The following is a 17975-nucleotide window of genomic DNA, read 5'->3' on the forward strand; positions in this document are numbered from 1 at the left end:
CAAGTGCGCATCAAGTCATGATAACCATCCTCGCACCAACCTGCCCATACACTCACGCACATACACCTGCACAAACACACACCACCTGAAGCCCTTCACTAGCTTTCTGGTGCTCCTAACTAAGATAGAACACAACTTCTGAACTTGGCACCTAAGACCCTCTATGTTCTGGTTCCTATGATTCACCGTCTGACCTCCAAACACACGGACCGTGCAGTTCCTCCCACTTGTCTTACTCCCTCTGACCACAGGGCCTTCACCCATGCTGCTCACTCTGCTGAGAGCACTCTTTCTCACCATCTCCCTCATCAGCTCTCACCCATCCCTCAGATCATGGCCCAACATCATTCCTCCAGGAAGCTTTCTTGCTCTCCCTGACCTGGAATACCCTCTCAGAGCACCATGACTCCACCTCCTCCAGCAGTTCCCCAACGATCTTCCATGTGTTATCTACATCATTGTTTGGCTGTCCTCTGTATCTCCCATTGATCATATGAAACTGAGGGCAGGGAAACTGAGGCCTTAGAGATGCTGATGAACTTGGCCAAGGTCCATGAGGAGACGCAGGCGCTGTCCTACCCTAGGCATCGCTGTTCTCTGAACGACTGACAGTTCCATGCGGTGCAACTACAGCCCATACCCAAACTGGTTTCCTCTAAATCCCACCTAAATAAGGAGGAGACAAATCTTTCCGATAGAATGAAGGAATACATGAATGGTTTCTGCTCTCCATTTGCCCTCTTCGGATACTTGATCTACTTTTACAGTTTTCAAATTTAAGAATCGCCTCCCTAGGCAGAAACACACCAATTTTCCTTCCAACGGAGGGGTGAGCCACCACTTTGCAGCACTGCCCCATTTAATGCAAGCTCTCCCCTCTTGAGTCGGCAGTGAGGAGGGCCTTTCTGAGCCGAGCATCTCTGCAGCACTCCGCATTTGTTTGCAGGCAAGGCCGCCAGCCTTCAGCACAGACACGCCTCCCGCTTACGACTGGCATGACTAACATGAAGGCCTTCTGTTGTGTCAGTTTTTGGAGGAGAAATGCTTTTAAAATAAGCCTTAGCGTATCCCTTAATAAAAGAGTAATTGGCAGCCAGTAATTACACATACCTGGGAATGCTGAAAGAATCACAGTGAAGCCAAGTTGTTTCCATAATGGAAAAGTATAAAATCCTGGAAATATATATTTAGCAAAGAAAAGGCATGAAAAGGAAACACAGTTCTTAAAATAGAGCATATAGGAAAGTTAATCAAAGACAAGATGCTCAAGAAAATGTAAATTTTATGGTTTCAATAGGGAAGGTAATATGTGTCAACAATCCAGAGACCGACCCATAACAGCACAAGAGTTCACTGCAAAGTGGTGTGTTAATAAATAGGTAGCTTTGTTCTAATTTTCCACCTCTAAATTTAGATTCACTGCAGTACATGGTTCCCTGTCCTAAAATGCATTCCAGAGAGCCTTTATTAAATTCTAAGTTGACTTTATTCATTTTGTGCTACACTTCAAAATGTGAGATATTTTGCATTGTCCATGAATTACAGTTACCTGTTCAGTTGGGAACTGGTCTGAAGTTATTTGTTTCTGGGACCCCAATTGGATCACATTTAATTGCTTTGAAGAGAACGCAGAAAGCAATGCTGAGCTGTGTTTGCCTCTCAGCGTTACCAGATGACCGACTTCGGGAGCAGGGCTGACAGGTCTCAGCATTAGCACTTGTATGAAATTCTCGGTCTCTGCAGAGTGGGAATTAGCAGACTCTCTGAAAATAGCCAAGCCACTTAAGCCCTTAGTCACAATGACTGCTCACAGGCCTTTCTCCTCTCTCCTTTCCTTCCCTTCCTCCCTCCCTCGCGGAAGGAAATTGGAGGTAGAGTCTTCCTTCCAAAGAGAGGCGTCCAGACCAAGACCCCCTTAGCAGCAGAGTGATAGGCTTACCCCCCGAGCACCCTGTCTTCACCAGCGGGATGGGATCATAGTGCCCACCCAAATGCAGCTCCTAGCACCGAGCCTGCCACAGTCCATCAGCCATGGCCTTGGCCACTTCCCCTGACTCCAAATGCACCTGGAGTCTACCCTGTTGACACTTTGCTGAGCCATCTCCTCCTTAGACCAAGCTCTCCTCTCGTCCCTCTCTCCCCGGGTTCGTTCCCCAACAATCTCATGACTGTGGCACCTCTTGCCTTCTCCAGATTTTGGGGCTTGATGTAACTGATAACACCACAGGACCAGAACCAGGCCCCCCTACTCCCAGATCATAAGAGGCGGAAGTCACCAGAATCACCTCTGTTTCTTGGGAAATTCCTTCTCTACCCATAAGCCTCCCTTCCTTCCTTCTCCAACTGCCAATCCGGCAGACCGAGCTTGAGGGAAGCGGGTAGCTGGTTTCCTGGGGCCCTGGCCGAAAGAGGAGGTGTCTTTAACCCACAGGGTGCAGAGCTGGAAAGCAGAGTAAAACCGGAAGTCCTGTGCCCCAGAGAGCACTTATTTAGGCCAGGAAAGCACACCAAAACCAGAGCACCCAGGAGGCCTGACACAGACTTGGGTGGCAGAGAGCCAAGCAGAGATGAGCAGAGGGTCTGCCTGTGAACAAGGGGGCGGAGCTAGTGAATGACTGGCACTCTGGGATCCTCCCCAAAGTGAGGCCCCTTGCCTGCCCTTCTAGCAGAAACCCCAGCATGTGCATCTGTGCATTGGCGCCCTGAAGATCCTGGAGCACCTGCACCCCGTATCTGGGCCCCCAACCTCTCCCTGCAGTCGGGAGAGGCCCCCTTCCTGAACTGGGGCTCCGAAGGCAGTGGCCGCTGACTGCCCACGGGCAAGAATACAGGACTGTCCTGTAACAGGGCACTTCTGTGCCCCCAGCCACAGCATGCCATCATTCCCATGGAAAAGAATGCGCCAGCCAAGGGTGCTCAGAGGAAGGAGGGGGATGGTCTTGCACATCTACAATCATTGCTGCTTTGGGCGCCAGGACTCCTGTAACGAACTGTGCATTGCTGGGTGGCCCGGGCAGCACCCCTGGACCTGCAGTGCTCTGTGAGGACAGAGAGGACCCCAGTCCCCACAAGGGTACTGGGGCGGCCCCTGTCGTGACTGCAGAATCACCTTAACCATGGCCTCTCTCTTCCTTCGTGACTCTCACCAGCTTGTTTCACTATGTTTTCAGACACTGTATTGAGAAAGCTTCACTCATTAGAGCAAATCTCCTCTCCGCTGCCTGTTCCACCCAGAGTCCTGGGTGTGTGCCAACTGGCAACTGTAAATCACGACCTGACCCAGGGCCTTTTTTCTTCCCAGATCTGTGCACCTTCCCTCACCTGTCCTGGAGGTACGCAGCACAGTTGCCTGTAGATCCCTTCTGAAATTGGCAGCCTCTCTTCTGGAGTCGGCAAATAAAATCCCGGACGTCCGCGGAAGACACACATCCAGGGTCTCTGGTCCAAATCTACTGGTTGGAAACTTGAGGTCAACTTCCCTTTCTAACAGAAACTCTGCTCTACCCTTTGGCTCAGATGTCATCTACTTGGCATAACTGGAGAGAAATAAAATGACCAATGACTGTTGACTTGACCTTTGGGCATCTGGTGTGAAATACCATGTGCCCTTCCCTGAGACCAACCCTGGCGTGATCACTTTGGAAACAGACTCGGTTACTCTAACTTTACCCCGCAATCCCCAGTGATGGAAAATGAGAGGGTGGAAGATTTGGGGGAGTAATCAAGAAGGGAAATCACTATCATCCCAACAGTTCAAAAAGAAATGGCCCAGACATCTCTTTTCAATGGAACAACGTAGAAGGGTAGTAAGGATGTTCATAGTGTAAGCTACTTCACAGCATGCCTGGGTTCTCCTTAAATTAAAACCACAGTTTGACCAATAATGTCTGAAACCAGGCCTAGGAGAGACTGTAAAAGGAGATCCTCTCTCACCACAAATTCCCACAATGGACATCCACCCCACATTCATTCCAGGCGTCGTTCTAAGGCCTACATCTATTCTCGCATCTGACTGCTCTTGTATATGCGCATCTTCGCTTCCTTCTCCCACTTCCCTGTCTTTTTTGAGCATTCCCATCTTTTGCTTTCAATCCTAACCCTCTCTCCTCTTTGTGATGAGTAGCATCAGCAGGCCAAGCCATTGAGACAGGTAAGTACCTTTTCCATTGGGGGGGGTCCCCAACATAGCATCTTTGAGTAGGAGTGGGGTTTTTTTAAACTTGTGTTGGAGCCAAAATCTTTGCTAAGAATGGCCCCAGTTTCTGAAGGTGTCCTGTCAGGAGGTCTGTCCACCATCCTTCCAGGCTATAAGCCGAAGCCTGCTGTGTCAAGGCAGGGCTCTGGACAGTCCTGAGTCCTGGCCTGCAGTCCACCACCTCCCCCCCCCCCCAGGGCTCTGACACACCAGTCAGCTCCCTGTGGGTCCCCAGCCCAAGTCCATGTCCATTGGGGCTAGAGGCTGCAGGCTGCCTGTCTGGCCACATTCCAGGACGTCCTACGACCAGGTTCCCGATCCACCTGTACTCATGCTCCTGTCTCCTCTCGACATCACCGTCCCTCCGGTGGCAGCTAGCGGCCCCTCACAGGAAGTCATCTCTCCTGCTTCACTTTCCCACGCCCAGCGATGTGCTGAAAGCACTTCCCGGGCCTCCCAAGTGGGAGCTTTTCTAGGAGCTACAGATTCTGCCACCTCCCAACGCAACCAAAGTGAACTTCCCAGCCCTGACTCAAACCATCCAAAGAAAGTCCAATCTGATTTACAGTTATGTGAAATACAGATCCCAGTGATGATGCCAATTCAGGTGGCCGGCAAAGGAAAGATGGAGTCAAAGTGCAATGGGTGTAACCCTAAAAATCAAGAAGGATTTAAAGTGGAACTTCTTCTCCTTCTACATACTTAATACACACATGTGCAGGACTGCAAAGCAAATGAGGCCTCTTGTTCTGTGCTCACAGTGATGGCCAGGTCATCTTCCATCAGCCCCGCCAATTAGTTAATGTGAATATTTGAGGAGCTTTTCAGTGTGTGTGAACTGAATTGCCAGTTAATCCCAGGACATGCTCTAAGAAGTCAGCACGGCCCCTCCCTGCAGGACAGCATCATAAAAGAAAGTCACCTAAAACAAATCTGCCGCATATAAATTAATTTAAAACTGAACGGGGTCATTTTACGTTTTGAAGATAATAAGATTAGCTAGAAGGAATTGAGACAGAAAACCATTATCAAGCCCGAGAGTGGGGGGGAGAAGCTTAAAAAAATACAACCATGAGAGCGCTGAATCTTATCTGAGACAATCTCAAGGCCCCCAGGAAAGTTCCAGCACGGTCTTAAGAGGGAAGTCACATAATTCTCTTCTACGAACCAATCAATGGCATCCAGCCTGATGGTGATGGGCGTCGCTGGGCTGAGTTCAAAACACCGTCGCATGGAGTTGAAGGCCCTGCCTCTTCTCTGATGGTGATGGCGTCCTCGGTGACAACTGCATTAACGCCAACAGAGAGCACAGCCGAGAGAGGGGACGCGCTGGGCGGCTCTTGACTTGGGCTGCAGCAGTGAGGCGCCGCCAATCAATGTGTTACAAAGGTATAGGAGTTTCGGATTCAGATCGTCTTTCTGATCCACGTCCTTTCTGATCCAGGCCCAGAGAGCAAAACCTACAATGAAGGGGAGCCAAACACACTATTTCACCAGGATGCCCAGTGAGAGGCAGAAAGCCCACCGGCTCACGGAATGCTGGATTCTCACACAAGACCTCCGAGGTCTCTCCAAGTGATCATACGCAAGTGTTGTTAGCAACAATAGAAAGCACAACTTAAGTATGTGACTTAGTGACATTTTTTTAAATGCATTCGGGGTTCTTTTGAGGGTTCTAGAATTCCCAGAGCAGAGGCACGCTTCAGTCCTGCTGGCATTTGCGGACACACTTGTCAAATCCATATTTGGAGCCAAAAATGCCTGTGTGAAAACATCTTTTCTCCTATTGTTGAGTGAAAATTCCATGAGCAAAAAATTCTTGCATTGTGTCCAGTAGAAATACGTATTTTCACTGAAAATGTTACCCCAGTGAGCTTGCTTGAGATGTTTACATCGGAAATAAGTAACAGAAACACAGCACGCTCTCTCCTTCCCTTCCCCTCTTCTCCAACCTCATCCTCCACTCTTTATTAAGAGAGCAGGAGTAACCTGACTAAAAATCCACAATGACAAATGCAACTGCTCTCCTCTCGGTCACAGGGAGCCTCTTCGATGTCATCCTACATCTGCAACACAGCTGTTTGCTGCCCCATGGTGCATCTCTCTTTAAAGAATAGCGTAGAAGGCTCTGACTTGCAACTATGGCAAAGGCTCTTGGCACCGGGTATTTGCAGACTCTGGCCCAACTGGCTGAAGTAAGCCTTTGCTCATTTACCAGCCAGTTCAGGTCTCAGCTGCAGTTTTCAGCTTTGATCAGAGCTGAAGCCCATATCACTGTAGCATCATGTGTGAGCCTGGGTCTGGGAAGACCAAGAAGAAGCACAGAGGGGACATGGGGCAAGGCTGGGCCACCTGCTCCCCCATTAAGATGGGATGAAAGGGTGCGTGCAGCTGATGGCCCCAGGGAGAATGGGGTGTGCCTGCGAGGATGAACCAGGGAGGATTGGAGCGGGCTTTCCAGGGGACTAGCATTCCGCCCCACCTTGCTGCCACTTCCTGAGTGACAGGTACTGGACTTGGCAGTCAAGGACTTAGAGCCTGGGGAGGACCCAGACACACAGAAGAACTAATTCTAATGTATGTCAGGCCGAAGAAGGCACAAATGGGGAAGCCATAAAGAACCCAAGGAACATGCAGAGAGGAAACAAAGAAATATCAGGATGGCCGGCAAGGATAGCTTGGTTGCAAAAGCACCCATAAAAGGGAAAGTTGGGGGGGTGGGCAGTGGGAAGCTGCCAGGACCTTTTCTCCCTTCATTCAAATCCAATTATAGAGCACCTAATCATACTAATATTATTGAGCCTACAACATGCAGGGCACACAAATAAATAAGGAATATTTCCTTTCCCCCAGGACATCAAGACAGAAACACGAATGACTGTGGGAAAGAATTTGTAAGTTACTCTGTAAGTGCAAAGCAGCAGGGGAGTGAAGAGGCAAGAGCGACCCTGTGTGACTGCGCAAATCTGGAGAGCTCCCCAGAGACGTTGCCATTTATCATGGGCTTCCAAGGTGAGTGGGATTTCAACTTACCAAGATAGGAGGTTGGTTTGAGCTTAAAGAAAGCCAGGTAAGGAGCTTTCTTCCCTTACTGGAGGCTTGAAGGAGGGAGTGCACCTTGAGTACACATCCCGTGCTCTCTTAAGACAGGGTTATTTGGAGATATGGCCTCCCGGTCCTGCTCGGAGGGCGTCCACATTCAGCAGTTATGGGGACAGCAGTCAGACCAGGAACCTGGGAGAGTGCCAGGTGAAGGAGAGCTAGACTCCCCTTGGCTTGTACCCCACTTCCTCCGGGCCCTCCTCCCCTCCTCTTCCTCAGGCCCCCAACTCCTCCTCCACACTGCGCAGCTTTGGGCAAGCTACTTAACTACTCTCTGCCTCCAAGTTCCCCTCTGTGAAATGGGCCATTAACAGCAGTCTGAAGATGAAAGGGTCTAGCACTTTGTAGAGCACTTAGCAGAGTGAGCATTCACAGATGTCATTATTGCTGGTTGCTTTTCCATTCCCGAGCGATCTCATCACACCACGACTTCATCCTCACTTGTACGCCGAGTGCCCCCATCCATACCTGTGGCCCGGCTTCTCCGCTCCCACTGCCGGCAGTCAGCCTGTAAATCCCAGAGTCCCGTGTGCATCACCCTCACTCCTGCAGTGCTGACAAGTACCTCAGACTTGTCAGACCCCCTGAAAACAGAACTCAGTATCTTTATCAACCTGTCCTCTTTTGTCCCCGATCTGGATAATGATACCACCACCTGGCAACTGGTTGTCCCAAAGAGAACTCAGATGCTCATACGAGGCTTGCCCTTCCTTTTCCAGCCAATAAATAAATCTGATTTGCTCAAAACCTCTTGATGGATCAACTCTTTTCCACGCCTGCTGCTGCTGGCTTATCATTTCTCCTTTGACCATCCCGTCTGCCTCCAGGCTGCGTCCCCTCCAACACGGGCATTCAATCATGTGATCTCTTGGTTAAGGTCTCCGTGGCTCTCCGTGGCTCTCCGTGGCTCTCTGGATAATGCCTGTACTCCTTCCACCCGCACGCACGCAAGGCTCTCTGTGATCACATCTGCCTTTCTAGCCTCATCTTCATAATGCTGGGCTTCACATTCAGCACAGAGCAGGCTCCCAATAAATAAATAACTGTGGAATGAATGAATGAATGAATGAATGAATGAATAAATTGTCCAAGGAAGAACCCTTCCTCTGGCCATTCTGAACTCTCTCTGATGCCCTAGACATGTCATTCTGGAAGACAGCCCTTTTGCTTGCCTTCATACATTGTCTAGCTGGCTTCCTGCTTAATTGTCAGCTTCCCAGGCCGCCCTCGAGCCGAGATGGGTGTCCCTGTGCGCCTTCATAATGCCCCTGCTCTCTCTCCCCCTTTGGGGACTACTCCCTAAGAACAGTTTGTTGCTGGTCACCCTACTAATCTCAGAGTCCAGAACCATTCATAATTATCTAGAAGTCTCTGGAATAATGCCTAGGCACTGCCTGGTCAAAAGCAGGCATTCCATTAATGATTTATTAACCTGAAAATGAATGGATCAAATGCCAATTTTGTAGTATAAACAATAGCAGTGAAGGGAGAAATCAATGTGGCACCTTTTTTTTTCCCCCCCTTCTGGCTTTTTTTCTGCGGGACCTTCCAGGACGCGTGACGTTCTGTCCCACAATAATAGAACGGACCATAGTTTCCCTCCATTTTCTGCCAGGCTTCCTTCCTGCTTGTGGCACTGACAGACTTTGCGAAGGTCCACATTTCCCTCAGTTTTCTCATGGTGATTAAGAACTATCATTGTCACAAGGCAGTGCAGAGAAAGCCAAGCAGCATTCGCTCGTGGACTTCATCCGCTGACAGTTGACACGGCCAAGAAAAGTTCATTAAGCATGGGGTAATAAAAAGCACGGGGGGAAAACAGAGACGGAACAATTCCCTGGTGCATTGCAAAACCAGGCCTCTGTGATGAAACGTTCCTCAAGGATCTGGGGAAATTACATTATAAAACTGCAACAGACCGTGGGATAGAATAACAAGCTCCATCATAACGTCACGGAGATGCGAACATTTCTCCCGGCTGTGGGGGCAGCACATAGCCGCTGCCCAAACGCGCCCTGATGTCCAGGTGTTTTCAACCACCCCCTGAATGATGCTCTAAAGGTCCTTTTTATTCTTCCTGCATAGATGTTGGAGGGCATGAGAAGTTAGGAAAGTACACTTCCCTACTCTAAGTCTGCAAGTGAAAGCCGGTCAAGAAGCACCAGGTACATTTTGACATTTGGGTTTTTTCTGAAGGAGACAGGGGTCAAAAGATTGGGTCGCTGTACCATGAATGACTTCCAAATCAACCTCATCTTTTCCCACACAAGGTCAGCTGGAAAGATGCAACTTTGAAAGCACAGAGTAAATGCAATGTACAGATACCAAAAGAGACTCTGTTCCAAAAACTGCATGCGCTGTGAGTCGCACGCCTGTGTGACATCGTGTCCAAACCAGGACATTTTTGAGAGCAAACAGAGAAATTATTCCTGCTTTCATCTGGCCATCTAGGTATTAACCAGCGCTGGCCAGACAAACAAGTGAGCATGGTTACCACTCCAAGGGGTGTGCTATGTGGATTAAATCCTTGGTGAAGAGAAAAGTGTACTGAGGTTTAAAAAGGCCAACACATACTTTCTTTTTAAAGACGCTCTCCCCAGACTTAGTTCTCTGGCTCTTTCCTGATACAATTTCAACCCAAATCGCAGAGGCATTTCTTATCAGCAAAAGCAGGCAATAAAATATGGGAAGGACTATAGGAGAAATGGGCCAGTGCTCTTGTGAAATTCTTTCAACACACCAGCATGCTTCTACAAACAGGAAAACATTTAGCAAGAGGTGTGCAAGCTGGTTATAGATGCAACCCGATGATTCAAAGGTGACTGTCATCTGGCACACATCAGCGCCTCTCCTCCAGAAAAATAAGCCCATAAAAGCGAAGCTTTGCCTCACATGTCTAAGTGTTTCTGCATTGCAAAAATAATTTGTATTCCAATCAGGTGATTTTGAAAAAGAGGTGAGAAACGGATACATAACTTGTACACTGGTGACTTCAAAGCCTCCCTCAGAATTTCAGAGCCAGCTGCTCCCACGGCACTGCCCTTGCCTGTTACTTCAAGGACAAGTAGTTTGAGATGGGCTTTCTTCAAGCCCAGCACCCCCCAATATGAAAGCACCCTAAAAAGTCTGAAGTTGGGGACCCCGTGATTTTAAAAACCCACAAAACCAACACGGTTATCTTACAGCATCTTCTGTTCACCAGCCGAAATTGTACTCCTGATCTTTCATCAAGAAAGGAAAAAAAGTAGACCTGAGTCCCCTAGACCCCTCAGCGCACGCAAACCAGCAGGAGGGAGGGGCTTCTCCCCACCTCACACCTCCACCTTGGTGCAGTCGCCTCCCGATGATGCTCCCGCTGCTGGAGGATAATGTGGGTTAATGAGGAACCCATGGTGGAGAGGGATGTGGGAGAGGAGGAGGAGCTGCTCCTCTCCCCAGCAGCATGGTCACTGCCCGGCTGTAAGCCCGTACGCCCGCTTCCAGGCAGCCCGCGCCGTGCACACGGCACCCTCTGGGCTCGGGGCTCGGCAGATCTACTGACCTTGAGCAAGTCCCCCTTTCCCTTGAGACAAGGCTATGATTCTACTACTCTTCAGATGGAGGCACCATGCAAAGCCGGCAGCTAGGAGCGCGGTTACTGCACAAGAGTACCTATTGTTAATACACCTATTCTGTGTGGGTCAATCTATATGTGTATATATATATATATATTTTTTTTTTTTACTTTTTTCTGGTTACCCTGAAGATTTCAATATGCATCCTTGTCATATTACAGACCAATTCTGATTTTTAATTTTCAACAGATAGTTCTAAAACATTTGCACTCTTTAATTCTACTTAACCCCTTCACAGCATTGGTACTATTTTGACACATAGTGTCACATAAAAATATTTTAAATTCTGTAAGTCATTACAGATACTGTTTTTGGTAATCACAATTACTTTATGTTTAATTCTTCATATATTTGCCTTTTCAGCAGTGCTTCATTATTTCCTGACTTTTTTTGGTCTGGATTTTTTAAATGATAGAATTCGATGCCAATAGACAATTAAAAGGGAATTCCTTAAAAGAAAGAAAACTTTCCTAGACAAAAAAAATAATAAAGTAGAAATATATATATTAATAATATTAAAATTATTATTAAAAATTAAAGTAGAAATATATACATATATATATATGTATATATATATATGAAGGAACTAGAACTTCCCCGAGTTTTGTGTTTTACGGACAGTCCCCCCAATCGATTAATCCTCCAAAACATTGCCTCCACTTCGTCCCCTTCCCCAAGTGTATTTCACACTTCTGCAAAGCAAAATCTATTGTGAACCAAGGTTAAAATTTCATTGTCAGAATCCACTGGTTTGAAATCATTCACACTACAGGGGTGCCTGGGTGGTGCAGGCAGTTAAGCTCTGACTATTGGTTTCGGCTCAGGTCATGATCTCAGGGTCGTGAGATTGAGCCCCACATCAGCTTCCCTGTTCAACGGGGAGTCTGCTTGAGATTCTCTCTCCCTCTGCCCCTCCCACTGGTGTGCTCTCTCTCTCTCTCTCTCTCTCTTTCAAAGATATAAGTCAATAAATCTTGAAATCATTCATACGAGGCAGAAGTCTAACTTTGCCCAGCTACCTAGTCTACCTTCACACAGCAATTTAAATTTATAAACAGCATTTGGGAGGAAGTATCAAACTCATCAGAGAATCCATTGTTTCAACACATTGGAGGCCCTCAATCACAAATAATTGTTACGGGAAATAAGTCGTTAAATATTGAGTATTGCAGCTCCCTGAAGACTCCTAAAAGGCAAGGTTTCTATCTTTGTTGTAACACTGTAACTCATTCAAATAGTTTCAAACTCTGACTGGTAGACCCCTGGATTATCACCAGTGAGTGTTATCCCATTCAATCTGAAATGAAAAAGGTCCTGTGTTACATGAACAACTGAATTTTGCCGTGTTCAGTATTAGTCCCCAGTAAGGAGGTGGTATCGATGGGGCCGCTTTTTTTTTTTTTAAGATTTTATTTATTTTTTATTTATTTGAGAGAGGGAGAAAGAGAGCACAAGCGGAGGGGGGTGGGGAGGAGGCAGCTGCAAAAGTGCTCTCAGCCCCCCAGAGTGGGAAGGCCCCCGGTTGAATGGACAAGTGAGTTTCTGCTTTCTGTGACCCACCTCTGCCATGGCTCGGGCTGTGCCCCACATTCCACGGGCCTCCTCCAACAGCCACCTTGTCTTCAAGCATCTCTGATATCACCTCCGTGGCAACATTTCTCACTTCACAGCAATAGTTTATCTTCTGGAAAGAGGAAATCCAATATTGTCAATAACCCCACCAGCAGAACAAAGCGCTGATGTTCTCAAGGTGGGTTTATGTCAAGACCCTCTGAAATAGGGCATGAATTACTCAGCCTGTGAATGCAAACAATGCATGACTACACGAGGAGAGGGTTTCTAGCAACCTTCCTTCCGTATATATTCGAGTGTTTTCACTTACGTGAAGCAAGCCGTCAGCTGGACTTCATTCCTTTCTGACTCCAGTTTTTGTTATCGTCCCTGATACATCTGTTGCCAAAAAACCTGGATCCCCGCTCCAAAATCTTACTTTAATTGAGAACTAATCAGTCCTTAACCTCTCGTAACTCCATGAGGTTGATCCATTTGTTTCCAAAGTTTGAACCACTCCTTAACCTTGACCAGGTTCTGACTTTCAGTGTCAGATTAAACTTGATTCTGACCTTTGCATCAGCTTTTTTAAAAAGTCCTCTAAAGCGCCGAACTCTGCCAGTGCATGGCCATACTTCAGAACGGGGCTGGAAAGTTCAGAGAGTCCTCCATGTGCTGCCGCCAGAGAGAAGCGGACTGCTTGTGCCCTCCCCTTGCCCATCCTTCCCCTTGTACGCAAGACCCCCAAAGTCAGCTTTCCGCCCCCAGAAGACTCCAATATCCCCCAAACTTCTGTGATATTCACCACCTCTCCAGCAAAAACCCCTCAGTCAGTTGGGTTGACCACATCCTAGACTAAGTGCGGAGATGAGCAAGCTGAAATTAGAAGCACAAAGAGCACAGGGCTAACATGGCCCCTGGGAGGAGCGTCACAGTCGTCCAATCCAGCTTCGAATTCTGGCTTTCCTGTTTACTAGCTGTGTCGGCCTTCACAAGTTTTATCACTTTTCTGTGCCTGAATGAGAAAGAGCACCAGTGGTAATCCCTACCCCACAGGGGTACTGTGAAGATTCCTTGTGATGATATAATTAAGGCATCAGAGCCTGGCACACAATAAATGCTCAATAAATGTGCACTTTGGGGCACCTGGGGGGCTCAGTCAGTTGAGCATCTGCCTTCAGCTCAGGTCATGATCCCAGGGTACTGGGTTCGAGCCCCGCGTCAGGTTCCCTGATCAACGGGGAGTCTGCTTCTCCCACTCCCTCTGCCTGCCGCTCCTCCTGCTTGTGCTCTCTCTCTCTCAAATAAATGAATAAATAAATACTTTAAAAAATAAAAATAAATGGGCACTTGATCTACCTTTCTGCCTACCTGTCTCTGTGTATCCATATCCATCTAGTTGTTCCTCCTATAATGGAGTTTCAGCTCCTTGGAAGCAGACACCATCCTTAATTCACCCTTTCACCCAGCAGAGAGGGTAGCTGTTAAACATTAATTGATTTAACATTGTTAAATTCACACTTGAACTCAACTTTCTGTCATTTAAAAAATATTTTAATTACCGGAAGACATCGCTAAACAAAAATATGGGTTTCTCCTTTCTCTTCGCATACGAGGCTTCCAGGGATTTTTTTTAAAGCCTTTGTACGTGGTCTTACTTCTTGTGAGGACATCTGAAACAGCATCAGGGGCAGCATCAGGCCTGAGAGCCAGCCCAGCAGAGAGCTGCCACACATAATGTCCTGTGCACGGAGGCTGTCAGTCCCCACTCGCGCATGTGTACACACGCACATGTGTGCACACGTGTGTGCACGCGCGCACGCACACACACACACACACACACACACACACACACCAGGGCAGGGCAGCCAAAGTGAACTACTGAATTATAATTGAATGCACATCTTATTTTTGTGAATGCTTCACACACTATTGCCGACAGACTTCCCTGTACCTGGAAAGGCCAATGACCTATGGATTTGGGCAAGATTGAGGAGGCAGAGGGCTGTTATTTATAGGCTTCAGGTAAAAAAAAAATTAATTTTGTCTTAAAACACAGAGGCAGTTGGAATCAAGGTAAATTTCTTGGTTTGAAGCAGCTGGGTAATTGTTCAAAGCATGGACTTCACACTGTATATGAAAGACAGACTTTAAAGGAATCTTAGCATTGAAGGCATTTTCAGCAAAATTCCTGAGTGTTGACTATGTGCCCGGTGCCACAAGAGGTGTGGGTGGCAAAATAAAAGGCCCCAGTCTCATCAGAGAGCTGCCATGTAACAAGGGCAGCGAAGTGATATTTCGGCATCCAGGGATGGTGTCAGGCACACTGGTACTTCATGGAAGTTTGTACAGTGGGGCCATGGGTCAGGGAATTGTCAACTTGAGTTTGCAAAGAATTCTACAAAGGAGACCCATTTTAAAAAGTAGATCAAGTGAAAATTCAAGTCTATTCAATGTGCCATCATGTGCCCAACCAAAACCGTTCATGAAAAACCCTGAGAAAATGTGCCCAAATCATCCTTCTTCGGTTGTTATTGTTGTAGTTAAAGGTAGAAGCCCCAGAGGCAAATACTGGCCCAAAGAGTGACATGTCTTGTCTCTCAGCAGTTTGTCACAAGAGCATTGAATCTACAGGGGGAAGAAAGCCTCCTGCCACAGGCAATTTCCTGATCCAGAGGCCAGTCCCTCCAGCGCCACCAGCAAAGGAGTTAAGAGCTTCTCCTCTTACAGACTGCAGTGCTCTCCTTCATTTCAGTCCCCCCGCATGAGTGCTTCCATTCAGTCAGCAAACACTCCAGGGTGAGCACCATGTGCAAACATCAGCCTGCGTCTGGGAACAGCAGAACGAAAGGACCCCACCCACAACGGTGCAATCACTTGAGTCTTGGTGTTGAGCTTCACTAACAAATTACTCAAAGGCAGGCAAACTACAGGAATAAAGATGAAATTGGAAAATCCAACTTGGACTCTTCTTCTAGAAGCCCATCTCCTAGACCAGGAAGGTTTCTCTTCGGAGCTCTCTGGAAGTCAGGTCACCATGGTTCTCTGTGGCTGAGCTAGAGGTGTTGCTGCCTCCACTCGGAAAGTACCTCCTTCCCCAACCCTCAGCCCCAGACATCCCTTCAACGAAGCAACAAGGCTCTCCCCTAGGGAGTGCAGCCAGGTCAACTGCCAGGGTCTTCTGCTCTTCCAAGCCCCACTGGAGTCCTTGACTGAGCCACGGGACCTCTTGTCAGAATTCCTCCCCACGCTTGGCTTATGGAATCATGATTCAAGTGTGCTCAACCACCTCTGCCAACCAAGTCACCTCCTCTTAGTTGCCTGCTTCTGTCTCTGAGCCAATTGTCTTCTACCCCATTATTGTTTTGCCTCCTGTCAATCAATTTATGGCTCATTATAAAATTAGCATCCCCACAGTTGCCACAACCTACAGAAGACTGTTTTTGTCTAAAGCTTTTTAAAAAGCAGATTCATCAGGAGCTATTCTAGATAAACATATGCCACCCTTATATATAATAAGAATTTTGGAAGAGGGTTATGCATCTTACTGCCTGATAAAAAATGTCATGCTTCCACGACTCAACAATGCTCATCAGCCTCCCAGCCCAACAAAGTCTATTCTGGTACCTAAAATTCTATTCACTCCTTTAAGTTAAGACTTACAGAATCTTTGGAAAACTGAATTTACATCAGCTATGTGTTCACCGGCTGTTGACATTAGTAATCAGCTCGGCTGTCAAACAGGTGGTGATGGGCAGGACGCAGCTGGAAGGAGGGACAAAGGAGGCCAGAGGGGCCCCAGGGCCAGGCAGTGCCATAGAGTCCAAGAGGGAGGGGCGCTGACTGAGCAATCCGAGGACCCCAACCTTGCCGTCTTCATCACGGCACTTCAACCTGGTTGAAAAGCAAAGTATGAGGCCCCTCACTCCAACACACTTAGCGATGGTGTCAAGAAGTCTCCCTCCTTGGGTATTTACTTTGCCGTAGCCATATCTTTTCCCAACTGAGAGCTTCATGATGCCTTTCTAGAAGCAGGAGGCCCAGCTGGAGCCCAAGCAAAGGCTGCAGTTTTGATTCACATGTCTGGGCAGGTGCAGCTGAAAGGTGGGGTGGACCCTGAAGGGCTCTCCCGGCCTCAGGAACTTTGGGGTCTGCAGGATGACTCATCTGAAGGGTAGAGAAAGCCAGGGACACAGTCTTCATCACATCACAGGGATGACCGTCCCGAGCACTAGAGTGACTTTGTCTCATGGTTATCGTCTGGAGGTTCTGGATGTACCCTGGATGACTGGAGTTGGTGGTACACCAGAAAAGAAAGATTTTGGTTGAAAGAGACAGAAAACTTAGCCACAGTGGCTTAAACAAAGAAGAGACTCATTTTTCTGGTTCAGTGGTGCCATCCTAAGACTCTAGTGGCCTCCGATCGGCGAGAACTATAGGGGCACCACCTACCATATCTTCATTTGTTCCACCCGAAAGAAGAAAGAAGTCAACACGGTAGCAGAAGTTTTCAGGAACTCTAAGCAAACTTGGCTTCCTTTTGTCCCTTGGGCCTGCATTGTACTCGGTGGCTACTCCTAGCTAGAAGGTAACAAATGTAAGGGGGATTGGAAATGGAAGTTGGAACCACCAGCTGGTAGTATCTCCCTTAAGGGGAGTCCTGTAACATAGCATTAGGCTGTAGGGCATGCCATATAGCAGGAGACTGTGCTGGAATCTCGGGGCTTTGGAGAAACACAGTGACTTTCAGCAACTAGGATCTACTAACTATGTGATAGAGTCTAAATAAAAGACCACATGGCCCTTTGCTGGGGCACAGAACTGAGAATTCATTTGTGAACACAGGTCCTCCCTTCAGATGAAGAGAGAAACTAGGAATGGGCCAGGTCTATTGTGTGACAAATCCTTTGCCCAGATTGTTTTATTTAATCCTTATAACAATTCTATAAATAGGCATCATTTTCATTTCTGATAAGAAAATGGAGGCTCGATGATCTTGAGCAACCCATCTAAGATGACTCAGCTAAAAAGTGCGAGAGCCAAACTAAAACCCACTCTCTCCATCCAAAGTCCATCTTCAACTCTGCACATGTTCAGATGACTCAATTTTATCTGGAGAATTATTTGATTATATATAATATCCTGCCTATATCTGAGAAGATTTAAAACAGCTGCTTCTATGAAAACCCTGTCACCAGCTGCCTAGCTGAGTGATGTGTCTCTCAATTTCAAAGATAATGAAGATGCTGGGATTTTCCCCAAATGTTTAAGAAGCTGGGAAGCCCAGGAAAGTCCCAGGATCCCCAACCCCTGTAGCGATACTCTGTCTAAACCAGGGCCATTGTCCTTGCAAAATCAATACAGTCACCCATTCAACCACTCCGGGGAGGGTTAGGATGGGGCTAGGGAGACACCACTTGAGGAGGAATCAAAAAATCTCAGAAATCAAGATAAAATGATTTCTAATGTAATATTTTTAAAATAAAAATTAATGCAGGGGCGCCTGGCTGGCT

The 17975-nt window shown here is 47.5% G+C and overlaps 1 long non-coding RNA gene across 1 annotated transcript in view; it reads right to left on the bottom strand.

Annotated features, from left to right (window-relative positions):
* Nucleotides 1–17975, bottom strand: part of LOC112820744 (uncharacterized) — a 226170-nt gene that overhangs the window by 79041 nt on the left and 129154 nt on the right. The window contains exon 12 of the long non-coding RNA XR_012379617.1: nt 12472–12595. This is a non-coding gene — a long non-coding RNA (uncharacterized lncRNA). The remainder of the gene's footprint in view (nt 1–12471; nt 12596–17975) is intronic.

The sequence above is a fragment of the Callorhinus ursinus genome, unplaced genomic scaffold, assembly GCF_003265705.2.
Source record: "Callorhinus ursinus isolate GAN/ISIS: 27379988/994484 unplaced genomic scaffold, GSC_fseal_2.0 scaffold10, whole genome shotgun sequence".
In the NCBI taxonomy this organism is placed as follows: Eukaryota; Metazoa; Chordata; class Mammalia; order Carnivora; family Otariidae; genus Callorhinus; species Callorhinus ursinus.